This window comes from Ovis canadensis, chromosome X (assembly GCF_042477335.2).
Source record: "Ovis canadensis isolate MfBH-ARS-UI-01 breed Bighorn chromosome X, ARS-UI_OviCan_v2, whole genome shotgun sequence".
Taxonomy (NCBI): Eukaryota; Metazoa; Chordata; class Mammalia; order Artiodactyla; family Bovidae; genus Ovis; species Ovis canadensis.
Genome location: NC_091727.1, coordinates 106,487,382 through 106,503,903, shown reverse-complemented (window position 1 = coordinate 106,503,903; position 16,522 = coordinate 106,487,382). Strand labels below are relative to the sequence as shown.

General features: G+C 41.4%; 1 long non-coding RNA gene across 1 annotated transcript in view; it reads right to left on the bottom strand.

Moving 5' to 3' along the window:
• LOC138931167 (uncharacterized) overlaps positions 1 to 16,265 on the bottom strand; it is a 111,424-nt gene extending 95,159 nt beyond the window's left edge. Inside the window, exon 1 of the long non-coding RNA XR_011446429.1 lies at positions 16,188 to 16,265. This is a non-coding gene — a long non-coding RNA (uncharacterized lncRNA). The remainder of the gene's footprint in view (positions 1 to 16,187) is intronic.
• Positions 16,266 to 16,522: the final 257 nt, after the last annotated feature.

The following is a 16,522-nucleotide window of genomic DNA, read 5'->3' as shown; positions in this document are numbered from 1 at the left end:
TGCATGTCACAACTAGAGAGTTAGCCCCTGCTCCCTGAAACTAGAGAAAGCCATCATGAAGCAATGAAGACCCAGTGCGACCAAAACTAACTAAATAAATAAAATTTTTAAAAAGTTAGACAAAATCCGTGTTTCATGGAATATACTTTGTAGACTACTCTATTAATTTTGAGATACCACATACACATAACTGAGAGAGGAGAGGTTACCTTAGCAAATAAATCTGGAAAATGGAGATTAAACAAAATAAGTTTCTTGACCGCAGGAGCTCTCAGATTTTGCAGTGCTCATACAGTGCATGTTATAACTTGGCAAGATGTGACTATAGCTTTCCAGTGTCTCTTGACTGCAGAACCCTTTGCTGGCAGAGCATCTTGCAATGTCAGTATTCTAAGAAAAATATGCTTGAAAATGCTGGTCTGTGCTAATTTGGCGAATCTTCCTGATTACCCATGGCAAGGTTAAATGAGCAATCTGCTAATGTCAGGACACCAAGTCAGTGATAAAGTCTGACAACAATCAATATCATAGCTTCTTAATAGTCATAACAACCATGGTTATGATATTTATGGTTATTCGGGGCTGGGTAAGCCAAGGCATTGTGCCAAGTGCCTTACAAGTGTTATTTCATCCTCACAACACCCAATGAAAGAATTTCTGTTATTTTCCCATCTTAAAGATGAGGAAATCGAGTTTGAGAGAGATCAGAGAAGTTACTTAAGGTCAGTTCAGTTCAGTTTAGTCACTCAGTCGTGTCCGACTCTTTGCAACCCCATGAACTGCAGTACGCCAGGCCTCCCTTGTCCATCACCAACTCCCAGAGCTTGCTCAAAATCATGTCTATCAAGTCGGTGATGTTATCCAACCATCTCATCCTCTGTCATCACCTTCTCCTGCCTTCAATCTTTCCCAGCATCAGGGTCTTTTCCAATGTGTCAGTTCTTCGCTTCAGGTGATCAAAGTATTAGACTTTCAGCTTCAGCATCAGTTCTTCCAATGAGTATTCAGGACTGACTCCCTTTAGGATGGACTGGTTGGATTTCCTTGCAGTCCAGGGGACTCTCAAGAGTCTTCTCCAACACCACAGTTCAAAAGCATCAATTCTTTGGCACTCAGCTTTCTTCACAGTCCAACTCTCACATCCATACATGACTACTGGAAAAACCATAGCCTTGACTAGACAGACCTTTGTTGGCAAAGTAATGTCTCTGCATTTTAATATATGCTATCTAGGTTGGTCATAACTTTCCTTCCAAGGAGCAAGAGTCTTTTAATTTCATGGCTGCAGTCACTATCTGCAATGATTTTGGAGCCCCCCAAAATATAAAGTCTGCCACTGTTTCCACTGTTTCCCCATCTATTTCCCATGAAGTGATGGGACCGGATGCCATGATCTTAGTTTTCTGAATGTTGAGTTTCAAGCCAACTTTTTTCACTCTCCTCTTTCACTTTCGTCAAGAGGCTCTTTAGTTCTCTTCACTTTCTGCCATAAATGTGGTGTCATCTGCATATCTGAGGTTACTGATATTTCTCCCAGCAATCTTGATTCCAGCCTGTGCTTCTTCCAGCCCAGTGTTTCTCATGATGTACTCTGCATATAAGTTAAATTAGCAGGGTGACAATATACAGCCTTGACATATTCATTTCCTAATTTGGAACCAGTCTGTTGTTCCATGTCCACTTCTAACTTCTGCTTCCTGACCTACATACAGATTTCTCAAGAGGCAGGTCAGGTGGTGTGGTATCTCTTGAAGAATTTTCCATAGTTTGTGGTGCTCCACACAGTCAATGTCTTTAGCATAGTCAATAAGGCAGAAGTAGATGTTTTTCTGGAACTCTCTTGCTTTTCTGATGATCTAATGGATGTTGGCAATTTGATCTCTGGTTCCTCTGCCTTTTCTAAATCCAGCTTGAACATCTGGAAGTTCATAGTTCACATACTGTTGAAGCCTGGCTTGGAGAATTCTGAGCATTACTTTACTAGCGTGTGAGAGGAGTGCCATTGTGTGGCAGTTTGAACATTCTTTGACATTGCCTTTCTTTGAGATTGGAATGAAAACTGACCTTTTCCAGTCCTGTGGCCACTGCTGAGTTTTCCAAATTTGCTGGCATATTGAGTGCAGGTCTTTCACAGCATCATCTTTCAGGATTTGAAATAGCTCAACTGGAATTCCATCACTTCCACTAGCTTTGTTCATCATGATGCTTTCTAAGGCCCACTTGACTTCACATTCCAGGATGTCTGGCTCTAGATGAGTGATCACACCATCGTGATTATCTGGGTCATGAAGATCTTTTTTGTACAGTTCTTCTGTGTATTCTTGCCACCTCTTCTTAATATCTTCTGCTTCTGTTAGGTCCATACCATTTCTGTCCTTCATTGAGCCCATCTTTGCATGAAATGTTCCCTTGGTATCTCTAATTTTCTTGAAGAGATCTCATCTTTCCCATTCTATTGTTTTCCTCTATTTCTTTGCATTGATCACTGAGGAAGGCTTTCTTGTCTCTCCTTGCTATTCTTTGGAACTCTGCATTCAAATGGGTATATATTTCCTTTACTCCTTTGACTTTCATGTCTTTTCTTTTCTCAGCTATTTGTAAGGCCTCCTCAGACAACCATTTTGTCTTTCTTTTTCTTGAGGATGGTCTTGATCACTCCCTCCTGTACGATGTCATGAACCTCTGTCCATAGTTCTTCAGGCACTCTGTCTATCAGATCTAATCCCTTGAATCTATTTGTCACTTCCACTGTACAATTGTAAGGGATTTGATTTAGGTCATACCTGAATGATCTAGTGGTTTTCCCTACTTTCTTCAATTTAAGTCTGTATTTGCCAATAAAGAGTTCATGATCTGAGCCAGTCAGCTCCTGGTCTTGTTTTTGCTGACTCTCCATCTTTGACTGCAAAGAATATAATCAATGTGATTTCAGTATTGACCACCTGGTGATGTCCACATGTAGAGTCTTCTCTTGTGTTGTTGGAAGAGTGTATTTGTGATCAGTTAAGGTCACAAAGCTACTAAATTGCAGCACTGGGGCTGAAGCCCTGGCCAGCTGCTGCCCAAGCACATATTTAAGTATGCTATACCTATGGTGATAAAACTTCTTGTCCAAACCGAGACATTTTTGAGAGTGAAGGATCTCTAAAAATAACTATAATTTTTGAAATATTAAGTTTTTTCACCAAATCTGGTTTAATTATCTACTGTGCAAAATTTAGTCAAAAGTAAAATCCTTTGTTAAAAAATGAAAATTAAATCTACTTGTATATACTAAAGCAAGATATAAATAACTTATATTGATTGTTTGAATATTTAAAAGTAGCATAAGTAGAGTAATTTTTATTGGTACATATTCACATAGTCTGATCAGTTTCTTAGTACTGCCTTTTACAGTGAATCATTAATACATCTTTGTGAAAAATGTATTTTTTCAATATGGTATTCTTATTTTTAAATTTTAAAAATAAAACTGTCTGGGATAATTTTCAACCTTGAATTTGATGGTTAAGAAACTTCAAATTGTTCATGTCTTCAATTGGCACATTTCTGTAAACCACCCTATTTTTCTTTCTTTAACATATCATCTATTTTATTTATTCATTTTTGGCCACACATACGGCTTGTGGGGGCTTAGTTCCCCAACTAGGGATGGAACCCGTGCCCCCTGTAGTGAAAGAGCTGAGTCTTAACCACTGAACCACGAGGGAAATCTCTGCCTATTTTATTTTATTTTTTATTGAAGTGTAGTTGATTTACAATATTACATTAGTTTCAAGTGGACAGCACACATAGTGATTCAGTATTTTTAAAGGCTATACTCCATTAAGAGCTTTACAAAATAATGGCTATATTTCCCTGTGCTGTGCAATATATCCTTGTTGCTTACCTACTTTATATACAATAGTTTGTATCTCTTGATCCTATACCTCTCTCTTGCCCCTCCCTGCTTCCGTCTCTCCACTGGTAACCACTAGTTGGTTTTCTATATCTGTGAGTCTGTTTCTGTTTTGCCATATATATTCACCTATTTTTTACTTTCTGCATATAAGTGATATCATATAGTATTTATCTTTGTCTGAGTTATTTCACTAAGCATAATAATCTCTCAGAGAAGGCAATGGCCCCCCACTCCAGTACCCTTGCCTGGAAAATCTCATGGATGGAGGAGCCTGGTGGGCTGCAGTCCATGGGGTCGCTAGGAGTCGGACACGACTGAGCGACTTCACTTTGAATTTTCACTTTCATGTATTGGAGAAGGAAATGGCAACCCACTCCAGTGTTCTTGCCTGGAGAATCCCAGGGACGGGGGAGCCTGGTGGGCTGCTGTCTATGGGGTCGCACAGAGTCGGACATGACTGAAGCGACTTAGCAGTAGCAGCAGCAATAATCTCTAGGTTCATCCATGTTGCTGCAAATGGCAGAATTTCATTCTTTTTCTGGCTGAGTAATATTCCATTGTGACTATATATGCATGCTAAGTCGCTTCAGTTGTGTCCGACTGTTTACGACCCTATGGACTATAGCCTGCCAGGTTCTATGTCCACTGGAGTGGGTTGCCATTTTCTACTCCAGGGGCTCTTCCCAACCCAGGGATTGAGCTCCACATCTCTTATGTCATCTGCATTGGGAGCCAGGTTATTAACCACTAGTGCCACCTGGGGAGCCCATATACATATATATATATGTATATAGTATATACATGTATGTACGATATTACCACATCTTCGTAAGCTACTCTTCTGTTGATGGACACTTGGATTGCTGCCATATCTTGGCTACTATAAACAGTGCTGCTGTGAAAATTGGGATGCATGTATCTTATCAAATTAGTGTTTTTGTTTTTTCTGGACATATACCCAGGAGTGGAATCACTGCATTGTATGATAGGTCTATTTTCAGCTTTTTTGAAGACCTTCTGTGCTATTTTCAATAGTGACTATACCGATTTACATTCCCAACAACAATATAGGAGGCTTCCCTTTTCTCCATAACCTCGCCAGCATTTGTTATTTGTGGACATTTGATGACAGTCATTTTTGACAGGTGTGCGGTGATATCTTGGGATTCCCAGGTGGCACAGTGGTATTCTACCTGCCAATACAGAAGATGCAGGAGACACAGGTTCAATCCCTGGGTCAGGAAAATACCTTGGATTAGGAAATGGCAACCCACTCCAGTATTCTTGCCTGGAAAATTCCATGGACAAAGGAGCCTGGCAGGCTACAGTCCATGTGGTCACAGAGTCCACCACGACTGAGTGACTGAGCATGCATGCATGAAGTGATATCCTATTGTAGTTTTGATTTGCATTTCCCTAATAATTATCAGTGTTGATTCTCTTTTCATGTTCCTGTTAGCCATCTGTGTATCTTGGTGGAAATGTCTATTCAGGTCTTCGTCCATTTTTTGATTGGGTTGGATTTTTTTTTAAATATTGGGTTGTATGAGCTATTTATATATTTTTATATTAACCCCTTGTTGATCATGTCATTAGCAAGTATTTTCTACCATTCTGTAGGTTGTCTATTCAAAGTACCATGCATCAATGTACCCATTGCTATATTCAAAATAGATAACCAACAAGGAACTACTGTGTAGCATAGGGAATGCTGCTCAATATCTGTAATAACTGAAATGGGAAAAGAATTTGAAAAAGAATAGATCCTTGTATGTGTATAACTGAATCACTTTGCTGTACACTTGAAATTAACACAACATTGTTAATCAACTGTGTTTCAATATGTTTAAAAAGAAAATGCCACACATCAGGAAATACTTCCACAAAAGTTATTTTAAAGTTGTCTTTATGTTTCTTTTGAAACTTTCGCCAAATTTAGATGCTGAAAATCATAGGCCTTCTCAATTTCATTTCATTCAGGTACAGAACATAAATGTGGCCAATTAAAGTTTTATTCAATTAAGATATAGAGCTCTATCAACTTTTTTTTTCTGTGCTGCACTGAGTCAGTTGTGGCAGGTGGGATTGATCTAGTTTCCTGACCAGGGGTGGCACCCAGGCCCCCTACATGGAGAGCAGAAAGTCTTAACCACTGGACCACCAAGGAAGTCCCAGGAGCTCTATCAAAATTTTAAGTGTCTTCTCACAAGTCAAGATATCCCAAAGCACAATTGCAGAATTTCACAATTAAATTCTAGGCATTGTTTACCATAATTTGCTCCAGTCCTTTATTAGGGATACTTTTGAGTGCCTTCCTGTTTTAGCTGACTGCTATGTTGCTATGCCAAAGCCTTTGATTGTGTGGATCACAACAAACTGTGGAAAATTCTTCAAGAGATGGGAATCCCAGACCACCTGACCTGCCTCTTGAGAAATCTGTATGCAGGTCAGGAAGCAACAGTTAGAACTGGACATGGAACAACAGACTTGTTCCAAATTAGGAAAGAAGTACATCAAGGTTGTATATTGTCACCTGCTTATTTAACTTATATTCACAGTACGTCATGAGAAACGCTGGGCTAGATGAAGCACAAGTGGGAAACAAGATTGCCAGGAGAAATATCAATAACCTCAGATATGCAGATGACACCACATTTATGGCAGAAAGTGAAGAACTAAACAGCCTCTTGATGAAAGTGAAACAGGAGAGTGAAAAAGTTGGCTTGAAACTCAACATTCAGAAAACTAAGATCATGGCATCCGGTCCCATCACTTCATGGCAAATGGATAGGGAAACAGTGGAAACAGTGGCAGACTTTATATTTTGGTGGGCTCCAAAATCACTGCAGATAGTGACTGCAGCCATGAAATTAAAAGACTCTTGCTCCTTGTAAGGAAAGTTATGACCAACCTAGACAGCATATATTAAAATGCAGAGACATTACTTTGCCAACAAAGGTCTGTCTAGTCAAGGCTATGGTTTTTCCAGTAGTCATGTATGGATGTGAGAGTTGGACTATAAAGAAAACTAAGCAATGAAGAATTGATGCTTTTGAACTGTGGTGTTGGAGAAGACTCTTGAGAGTCCCCTGGACTGCAAGGAAATCCAACCAGTCCATCCTAAAGGGAGTCAGTCCTGAATATTCATTGGAAGAACTGATGCTAAAGCTGAAAGTCTAGTACTTTGGCCACCTGATGCGAAGAACTGACTCATTGGAAAAGACTGATGCTGGGAAAGATTGAAGGCAGGAGAAGGTGATGACAGAGGATGAGATGGTTGGATGGCATCACTGACTCAATGGACATGAGTTTGAGTAAACTCCAGGAGTTGGTGATGGACAAGGAGGCTGGCGTGCTGCAGTCCATGGGGTTGCAGAGTCGGACACGACTGAGTGACTGAACTGAACCGAACTGAACTGATTTGCTGAGAGCTTCAAAAGCCAAAGGGATTTTTTTTAGGATTCTATTTGTTGAATATTTTTATTAAACATTTCCAACTAATGTTGAGTAAAATAACCCCAAGTTCAGAGAACTCATTATGAAAAGCTCAATACCACTGTAGGTGGACTAATAAAGAGTTTTCAAAAGCACAAACATTTCTAACATCTGACTGATGATGGAGGGCAAAGAGAGAAAGCACATGCTGAGTTTTTCTTTCTTATTTTGGATATTCAACATAAATTTTGTCACATACAAAAATAATAGTTCAGACCCTAATTGTGTTTATAGAAAAAATATATTTTTAAATTTGACACCACATAATCTCTTTCAATAAGCATCCAAACAGCTACTTTGGAGGCAGTCATCAATTGTATGTGAACCACAACCATTCCAAGGGTCTTCCCGCTCTATAGATTTCTTAAATCAAGTCAGAACACTATTTTTTACCATGACAATTTCCTCTGTTAAAATTTATGCTCATCTTATCACCAAAGAAACAAAAGTAATTTTATCTTCAATGTTAAACTGAACTTACAATAATATTTACAACGCTGGCAAATGTTTCACCTTCATCAAAATTTACTTCCAAAACTGTTATTTGGGAGATTCCCTTGGTGGTCCAGTGGTTAGGACTCAGCACTTTTCACTGCCGAGGCCCAGGTTCAATCCCTGGCTGGGGAACTAAGATGCTATAAGCTGTGCAGCACAGCTAAAAAAAAATTAAAAAGTCAAAATTGTTATTCGATTGCATGTGTTGGATGAAATAACTGAACCATTATTAATTTGAATAATTAAGAGAAGCTTCTCTTCTATTTGAAGGCACTAGTATAAAGTTGGCGTCATGGAACCATTCATTTGGCTAATTCAGGCAACACCTTCATGGCTGCTGTTTCACTTTTCATTTGTGCACAAGGACATTTAGAGTAAAAAGTAAGCAAAATAATTTTAGGACAACCACTTGATATACTTGACAAGTCACGCTGCACAGAGTTACATGTAAACCTTCTATACCCGCACGTGGAAATTCTTGTGCCCTTCTTCTGCAGTAGATGGTGATTCTTCTTCAGCAAATAGATGTCTTCTGGTTTCTGTGCGGTCAGTTATATCACTGTGGCCTCCACGAATAGTAAACATCAATAGACATTATGTGTGAGCTACATATATGTCATCAACTTCAGTGCCTAGATTTTTATGAACACATACTTTCATTTACTTGTGCTCCTTACTTCTAAGAGGATTTATTGCAAAATAGAAAAGCATTATCAATCAATAAAATATAGTTGTAGATTTCTACTATGTCGAAATTATACAGCCACAGTCGCAAGAATATTCAGATTGTTTGGAAGGACTGCTAGCTTCTGTTCCCGACACATCTTTCCCATAGACCTAACAACCTTAATTTCCCACATCTCCCATTGACCCTTCTAACTAGAGACCTGAAAACTTCTACAACTCATATCTGGAGCTCACAGGCAAGAAAACAACTGGCCAGTGTGCAGGTGGCAGGCAGCGGAACAGTGTCAAACACGTCCTCCAACACCACCTGAAACCTGACGTTGATAGCTGTCCCTGGTTGCTGTGATTTGAGCACATTTCCTTTTATCCCTCATGGGAAGGTTAACTATGTTTGTCTGAAAAGGGTTAGAAAAGGAGATGGATTATCACTGGTTGTTGTTCAGATGTGCAGGGTTCTCAAACTGAAACTTGCAGAAGCAGTGTGGGCTGCTTTCGCCTTATGGGCTGGTCCACACTCTGCGGAGTGTGCTTCTCTCTAAATAAATCCATTTCTTACCTATCACTTTGTCTCTGGCTGAATTCTTTCTTTGATGAGACATCAAGAACCTGAAACTCCTGAGACAGGTGTGTGACCTCTGTTAAAAGACGGTGGTGCTCCAGTGGCTAAGACTCTGTGATCCCACTGCAGGGGACCTGGGTTCGATCCCTGGTCAGGGAAATAGATCCCATACACCGCAACGAAGGACTCAGTTCAGTTCAGTTCTGTCGCTCAGTCATGTCCAACTCTTTGCGACCCCATGAATCGCAGCACGCCAGGCCTCCCTGTCCATCACCATCTCCCAGAGTTCACTCAGACTCACGTCCATCGAGTCGGTGATGCCATCCAGCCATCTCATCCTCTGTCATCCCCTTCTCCTCCTGCCCCCAATCCCTCCCAGCATCAGAGTCTTTTCCAATGAGTCAGCTCTTTGCATCAGGTGGCCAAAGTATTGGAGTTTCAGCTTCAGCATCAGTCCTTCCAATGAACACCCAGGACCGATCTCCTTTAGGATGGACTAGGTTGGATCTCCTTGCAGTCCAAGGGACTCTCAAGAGTCTTCTCCAACACCACAGTTCAAAAGCATCAATTCTTCGGCACTCGGCCTTCTTCACAGTCCAACTCTCACATCCGTACATGACCACTGGAAGAACCACAGCCTTGACTAGACAGACCTTTGTTGGCAAAGTAATGTCTCTGCTTTTGAATATGCTATCTAGGTTGGTCATAACTTTCCTTCCAAGGAGTAAGCGTCTTTTAATTTCATGGCTGCAATCACCATCTGCAGTGATTTTGAAGCCCCCCAAAATAAAGTCTGACACTGTTTCCACTGTTTCCCCATCTAATTCCCATGAAGTGATGGGACCAGATGCCATGATCTTCGTATTCTGAATGTTGAGCTTTAAGCCAACTTTTTCACTCTTCTCTTTCACTTTCATCAGGAGGCTTTTTTAACTAAGGACTGGCACAGCCTAATTATTAATTAATTGATTTTTTAAAAAGAAGCAGCAGCAATATGGATGCCTATTAAACACGCTGATCCTGGATCTAACCTGAGAGATCCTAATTGGCTAGAACAGTGTAGCGACCAGGGTCTGGGAATTTAAGAAGCATCCCAAGCCATGAGAAACATGAGAATTCCATGGACTGTATAGTCCACGGGGTCGCAGAGTCAGACACAACTACACAACTTTTACTTTCAGCCCTTGACCTCCCCTCATTCTAACTTCTTGTTTCCATGCTATAGAAAAGCCTACCAATCACACGGGCTCATTTGGCAATAGCCTGCTCTCCTTTCCTCTTGGGGAGAGCAAACTCTGCTCTTACATGTACAAGTGTCTGGAGCACAGACATTTCAACTCACTTTTCCTACTATCAAGGGAGGACTGCCAAGTCCTCTATCAAGGGAGGACTCCCAATCTTCTTCCTTATCATGTTGAGATATGCTTGGAATTCAGTGTTCCGAACAGTCAGCAATTTGGTGTGTGTTTCTTCATCACTGATTCCCGTTCAAGGAAGGACCTGATGCCCAGCTGTGGAGAATGTGCTCAGACCCCAGTGGTTAGCCCAGACACTTTGGGGTCCGCTTCCATGTCAGGTCTCAAGGTCATGGGGTAGCCTGCTTCAGATGATTGAGAGAGAGAGGCAGATAAAGGCCTGGCCTTATCAGCCCACCGGGGACAGTCTGCCGGGCAATACTCACTCCAGACCTCCCTGTGGGGTTTTCCATGGTTTGTAAAGCTGGCATCACTGTTCCACATTCCCCTCTGTCCAATCCTGCCTCCCACGGTGCCCTTTCACAGATATTGATCTCTAAACATCTTGCACCCCCAATTCTACTTCAGCATCTGCTTCTGGAAAACCCAAGTCATGACACCCCACTTCTTGCCCTCACAGCAACTACACTAAAGTACATAAAGTCAAGGGCAGCACTTCAGTGCAAACTTGGATGATTCCCAGCAGTTCAGCACCAGGTGACATACCCTGGGTCCCCCGCACGAGGCTTCCCTGTGTCCTGGGCCTTAGCCACAAGAAAGGCTGCAGACATTGCCTTGAAGGATGCGAAGCAGGGAAAGCACCATGGAGGGGACTGACTCTCAGGTGAACATCTCAAAGCAGGGAGGGAAAAGAGGGAAGAGAACCAGCACCCACTGAGTATCTCTTTCATCTAGGGCTCTCTGCTAGCAACTTATTTTATTTTACTAATGTGGTACTCACAATACTATGGGGTAGATAGTTCCCCCACCAGTAATAACAAAATAATAGGTATTTTGATCGAGGGAGTGCAGGACTTAAGAGTATCAGATACTCTTCTGAGTCTTCACATTTCACTGTTATCTCATGCATGCCTTACCAGTCTTCAAGGCCTTGGAAGCTTTCAGATTTTGAAGACATTCCTCGGACTCCCAGCCTCTAGTACCAAAGTTCCATGGATTGCACTTCAGATCAACTTTTGTGATAGTCATTCTCCCAGGAATTCTGCAGGAATTTACTATGAGGAAGTGGTCCAGATTTGAGGCCCCTCTAGACTCTGGGCTCCAACTGAATGATGCTGCTGTCTGCTCCTCTTCTGCTGACCCTGATTCACTCAGGATTCTGTGAGGGAGCTGAGGCTTAGAGAAAATTAGGAACTCACTTCCTAGAGTACAGCTAACAAGTAGCAGAGTTTGACTTCAGACCTTGGTCAGCCTTACTCCTTAGCCTGATTCCTGACTTGTGTACCATCATCTCCTACTGATATTTTCTTTTCTTTCTGTCCTTATTTGGTTTGGAGGCACACTGGCTTGGTGTTTTCTTAGCTGTCACAACCATTGTACATAAAACACTCATGAAATAGCCTCCTCTGGGAAAAAAAATCTGCAAATAAAACCATGTGCTCACAATATTGTAAAGCAATTATCCTTCAATTAAAAATAAGTTTTTAAAGTGTGCTTATATTTACAGAAATTTAAAGCTTTAAAACAAGTAACAATTAACTTACCGAAAAGGGCAATCAATATTAATTTTAAACCACTCGGTGACATAAATAAAAGAAATATATTTTTGCATTTTATCAGTTTCAAGCATATCTCATTTTATTGTACTTTTCACATATGGTGTTTTATTGGGGTGTTTTGTTTTGTTTTACAAATTGAAGGTCTGTGGCAACCCTACATCGAGAAATTTATCAGTGCCATTTTTCCAACAGTAATTACTCACTTTGTGTTTTTGTCACGTTTTAGCAGTTGTCACAATATTTCAATTTTTTTTCATTATTATTATATTTGTTACAGTGACATATGATCAGTGACCTTTGATGTTCCTATTGTAATTGCTTGGGAGAACCACAACAGTACCCATTTAGGACATAGAACTTGATGGATTGTTGAAATGACAACAAAGGATTTAGAATTTTGTATAAACTTAGTTAATAAAGCAGCAGGGTTTGAGAGGACTGACTCAGTGGACAAAGAGTGTCATCTGCCATTTTAGTAAATAAAGGATGTTGTGGCCACAAAGCCATCAGTCACTGCAGCTGCCCCCTGCAATGCACCCTGAGGGGATTCAGGATGGAGAAAAACTGGATACTGGTCCTAGATAGTTGCGGTTCCCATCAAAGGAATAATTTCAATGACTCTTGCACTTTCCCACAGATAGAAAAGCACTAAAATCATTCACTTGAGCGACCCAGTTTTTGGTGATGAGGAGTAATATCTTTTTCTGTTTCGACTACATGTTTTGTTTTCTTTTTCCCAGCAAAAACTCATATGGCTCCTCCCTTAGCTCTTTAGAGTAGTCCCTCAGAGCTATCTGAGAGGCTGTATCCTGGGCTATAGTCCTCAGTAAGTCTGCCGAATAAAACATAATTCTCAACTTTCAGATTGTGCTTTTTTTTTTTCAGTCGACAACTCCAATTCTGAAAGAAGTTCTATGTGGGTAAAATGCTATCAGTATATTACATGCTATACAATACATTACCTACAATACAGAAATCATTCGTGACAGGAAGAGTCCATTGACTTGGCAAACGTTCGTTTTTGTCTTATTTTAAGAAACTGCCACAGCCACCCCAGGCTTCGGCAAACACCACCCTGATCAGTCAGCAGTCATCAACATGGAAGGAAGACCCTCCAGCAGCAAAGAAATTACCTCTTGCTGAGACATTACAACTTGCTGAAAGTTCTGATGATGGTTAGCATTTTTTAGCAACAAAATATTTTTAAATAAAGTATGTACTTTGTTTTTTTCAGACAGAATGAGGTTGCACACTTAATAGACTACAATATAATGTAAACATAACTTTTATATGAACTGGGAAACCAAAGCATTCATGTCCCTCACTGTGTTGCCCTGATCTGGAACTGAACCCCCTATATCTCCAAGATATGCCCATACTTATATAGTCTTGCTTAGCATTTATTAGTTAATCCACTGTGTTTCTTTTAAACAGCTTTCAATGGCACCCCACTCCAGTACTCTTGCCTGGAAAATCCCATGGGCGGAGGAGCCTGGTAGGCTGCAGTCCATGGGGTCTTGACGAGTCGGACACGACTGAGCCACTTCACTTTCACTTTTCACTTTCATGCATTGGAGAAGGAAATGGCAACCCACTCCAGTGTTTTTGCCTGGAGAATCCCAGGGATGGTGGAGCCTGGTGGGCTGCTGTCTATGGGGTCGCACAGAGTCGGACACAACTGAAGCGACTTAGCAGCAGCAGCAGCAGCACTGAAACATAATTGACATTCAATGGCAAAGAGTCCACGGCGCTGAAGGACTTTCACTTTCAAACTACATACATTTGGTGTCTTGGCCACTGGTTAAGACTCCATGCGTCCACTGCAAGGGTGTGTGTGTGTGTTCTCAGCCTTCTGTGGCTCTTTGTGACCCCATGAACTGTAGTCCGTCAGGTTCCTATCTCCATGGAATTTTCCAGGCAAGCATACTGGAGTGGGTTGCCATTTCCTACTCCAGGGGTGGGGGAACTGGGTTCAATCCCTGGTAAGATCCCACATGCCATGCCACAGTGAAAGTTGCTCAGTTGTGTCTGACCCTTTGTGACCCCATGGACTGTGGTCCACTAGGTTCCTCTGTCCATGGAATTCTTCAGGCAAGAATACTGGAATGGGTTGCCATTCCTGTCTCCAGGGGATCTTCCCGACCCAGGGCTCAAACTCAGGTCTCCTGCATTGCAGTCAGATTTTTTTTTTTTTTTTGACTAACTGAACTGCAGAGCCAGAAACCAAACCAAAACAACGAAAAAACTATACATATTTAAAAATGTACTGTTTGATGGGCTTTGACATAGGCACATTTACGAACCAGTTGTGGTGTCTCTTTCTAAGTCATGTATAGCCAACCCAGCAGAGGCACCAGGCTTTGGTGCAGATTCTTGCAGCCATAAAGGATACCAGGTGACTAAGTGCACCGGAGAAAGACGTCAAAGCACCTACTGTCAGCGAACTTCTGAAAGCACCAACTTTAGGCATAAAGGACCGTACTTTATTGTTCTTTTTTCCGAGAGGTCGTGATTAACTGCTAAGAATTACAGGCTACTCTTGGCGCCAAAGCCAAGAATAAAGCAGTATCACACTGCAAAAACAAACTGCATTTAAAGGCCGCCAGGGGTACAATGGTCCTGGAGGAATGCCTGGAAAGCGACAAAGCCTCCGGAGTCACTAGTTCAAAGTACAATTGTCGCTTTGCTGAGCCAGGTCGCCTTGACCGCTGGCAGCAAGCACGGCCGCCCACAGCTGCAGCCGGCCCTCCGAAGGCACCAAACGCAGGAGACACAAAAAGCCAATGTTTCGCCCAGATCGATGTGTTCCACCCGAAACGCTGACCCACGTGTCCAGAGGCGCGCCTAGCTGGCCCAGATCCCCCCTCCTTCTGCCTCCCCTCTCGCTCCGGCCCTCGGCGCGCCCGCCGAGATCCAAAGCATAGAATCCCACGCTCCCCGCTCGTGTAACACCACCAAGAGGGGGTGGAGAAGGAAGGGAGCCAACCACTTCTTGTTAAGTTTCGTTTTTATTAAAAACTTCACGTGACTGCCCGACTCTTGACTCAGCGATTTCTCCAAACCGCCTCCTTTAATGTATTGGTTTGTCGTCACCGCCTTCACCTTTTTTTAATATAGTCCTACCTGCCAGTTTTGAATTTCTACAGGGAATTCTCCCATTCGGTACAAAGAACAAATAACTCACGGGTTAAATTCCTTTCACCAATTCATTTCAAGCCGGTGAAATGATGAGATAGGTGTTTTAAATAATCACTTAACATAGTTTCCTCTCTCAGTTTCCACGGAAGCAACTGCCACGCATTTTCTTGAAAAGATATTAAAAGGTGTTGATTTTTCCCCTCGTTCCTGTCCCATAGTTACTGAATTATTATAGCTTTATTCTTAACCAAATAGGGAAATTAGCTGAAGAGGATAAACGGATGTCCTGAAATTCCGACCCCCCCCTCCACAGGCACACCCCACCAGTGACAATTCTGAAAAGTTTTCCAAATTGAATTTTTAGAACTCAAACCTTGATTTTTGCTTTTAAAGGTTTATTTTAATCTTTGGGATAAAAATACTACACTTATTATAGAAAATATGAACAATCAGACAACTCAAAAGACAAAAAGGAAGTTATTTACAATCTCAACATTCAGAAACAATCCCTGTTAATAATTTGATGTCTCTCCTTCCAGGCTTTTTACTATGGATTTTAAAAAATCTTTATGATAGAATTTTGTTTCCAATTTATGTTCCCTCATAACAAGGCTTGCATTTTCCCACAGTATGAAGAACATAACTTTTGATGACCCTTGGATAGTTCCTTGTATGAATGTGACATGGTTCACTTAATCCTCCATTTTGAGACATTCAAGTCCAACATTTTCAACTGAGCAAACTATTTGAAATAGCCCAGTGGTAAAATCGTCCTGTGAACTGAGGCATCCTTTGAAATGCAAATAGCCACTCCCAGGTCAAATCTACCTTTATATAAGTGTAAGGGCAGAAAATTTCTCTTCCCTTCTCGATTCTTTCACTGAGTTGACATAAGACAAGTTAACAGGAGAAAAACAATTTAAATTATGTTTACTTACATATATACAGAAGCCCCACAGAGAAAATGAGGAGTCAGCAGCAGTCAGGTACTTGAGGTTTCTGAACATTCCCAAGCTGAGGAGAAGGGGGTAGGGCTCTGGGGCTTCAAAGGAAAGGAAAACTATTCACAGGGAGATGGGAAGAGGAAATGTTTGGTAAACAAATGTTTGCCAGGCCAGTCAAGGAAGTCTTTCTGATATAATAAAAGTTCTCTCTGTTAATAGCTCTCTTCCTGGTGCAGGCTGCCTACCTCAATTCTTCAAGGGAGTTAAGGGGGAGGGGAAGAGCTTTTCCTAAGTCTGTTGGGGTTTGCCACAGTGGTACATTTCAGGGT